The sequence below is a fragment of the Olea europaea genome, chromosome 18 (genome assembly GCF_002742605.1).
Source record: "Olea europaea var. sylvestris chromosome 18, O_europaea_v1, whole genome shotgun sequence".
Taxonomy (NCBI): Eukaryota; Viridiplantae; Streptophyta; class Magnoliopsida; order Lamiales; family Oleaceae; genus Olea; species Olea europaea.
This window is the reverse complement of record NC_036254.1, coordinates 8,488,029-8,490,075: the sequence shown is the minus strand read 5'-3', so window position 1 is coordinate 8,490,075 and position 2,047 is coordinate 8,488,029.

The window sequence follows — 2,047 nt, the reverse complement described above, 5'->3', positions numbered from 1 at the left end:
AGAAGATAGATATAGTTATCTCTCCGAAGTTTTCGAATATAAACACAACAGTCATACTCACTTCTGGAGAAACTATGCTTTAGCATGAAGGAGTCAAATCGCTTGTACCACTGCCGAGGAGATTGCTTCAATCCATATAGTGATTTTCTCAAGCGACATACCTGACGTTCCTTACCCTCAACCTTGTAGCCCTCAGATTGATGCATATAAATTTCCTCATCTAAGTCCCCGTGCAAGAAGGCGGTTTTGACATCGAGTTGTTCCAACTCAAGATCATGATGAGCAACAATACTCAATAGCACCCGAATGGAAGTGTGCTTGACCACTGGAGAAAAGATCTCATTGTAGTCAACTCCCTCTCTTCGTGCTAACCCCTTAACCACTAACCTTGCTTTGAATCTTGTACCATCGAGCTTGGTAGGATCCTCTTTCTTTTTGTACAACCACTTGCAACCAATAGCTTTCTTACCTATGGGCAATGGGACAACCTCCTATGTTTGGTTCTTGTGAAGTGATTCCATCTCTTCTTCCACCGCTGCCAACCAACTCTCACTATTGTTGTTTAAAATAGCTTCCTTGAAAGTGGTAGGCTCATCATCCTCCACCGAGAGTGCATACTCAACCAAATTTGTCTACCCATAGTGCCTCAAAGGCTTGTCTGACCCCAACTTTAGAACTTGCTTGTAAGTACGGCGTGGCCTAGAGGAAGCCAAGTTATCTACAAGCTGCTGTTGTTGCTGTGCCTGTACATTCTCTTGCTGAATCGCCTCTTGTTCAAGCTCATCATCACTCTCATCTTGAGTGTCTGCATGATGCTCCCCTTGAACATGCCTAGAACCAGGTTGATCTCTAGGTTCTATTTTAACAACTTGAGACTTTGTAGTCTTAACATCATCACCACCGGGCACTGTAGCTTTCAACGAATCTATCATGGAGTTCTCATCAAAACTAACATCTCTGCTGATTATGAACTTAGAATCCTCTACACACCATAGGCGATAGCCTTTTACACCTGCCGCATACCCCAAAAATATAGCCTTCTTGGCCCTCGCATCAAGCTTTCCCTCGTTGACGTGATAGTAGGCTGTGCATCCGAATATTCTGAGTTTCTCATAATCTGCATGTTCTCCTGTTAATACCCTGTAAGGTACATCTCCATCTAACCTTGAATGTGGAGACGAGTTCACTATGTAGCAAGCATTTGCAACCGACTCTGCCCACCATTCTCTGCCAAACCAGCATAGGATCGCATACACATCGATTTCTCTCGAAATGTGAGATTCAGTCTTTCCGCGACCCCATTCTGTTGCGGTGTATTCCTAACTGTCAAATGTCTCGCAATGCCTTCCTTACCACAGAACTCCTTGAAAGCACATCTGTATACTCAGTACCGTTATCAGATCGCAGTGTCTTCAATTTCTTTCCTGTTCTGTTTTCAACCATTGCTTTCCACTTCTTGAAAGTGTCGAATACCTCATTCTTATACTTCAAAAAATAAATCCAAGCATATCTAGAATAATCATCAACAAATGTAACAAAATACCTGGAACCGTCTTTGGAAGTGACAGAAGCCGGACCCCATACATCCGTGTGTACATAGTCTAGAATACCTCTGCTTCTATGTTTGCTTGGCTGGAACTAAACTCGGTGTGCTTTACCGTACACGCAATGCTCGCAAAAATCCATGCAAGGCTTCTTCAAGTTCTTTAGCAAACCTTTCTTGACTAGCAGATCTAGCCCCTTTTCAAACATATGCCAAAACCTCCTATGCCATAGCCGAGTGCACTCACATGGGTCTCCACCACTTCCATTTGTTCCAATCGCTACATCTTCTGTAACTGTAGTACCCTGAAGAGCATAGAGATTGCCTTCACGAATACCCTTCATCATAATCAAAGAACCACGAACAACCTTCTTTACTCCATTTCATGTTACAATTTTGCAACCACCGGAGTCTAAGGCACCAACAAAGATAAGGTTCTTCCGTAAATCAGGAACATGTCTAACATCCATCAATGTTTTAACCACTCCATCAAACATCTTGATT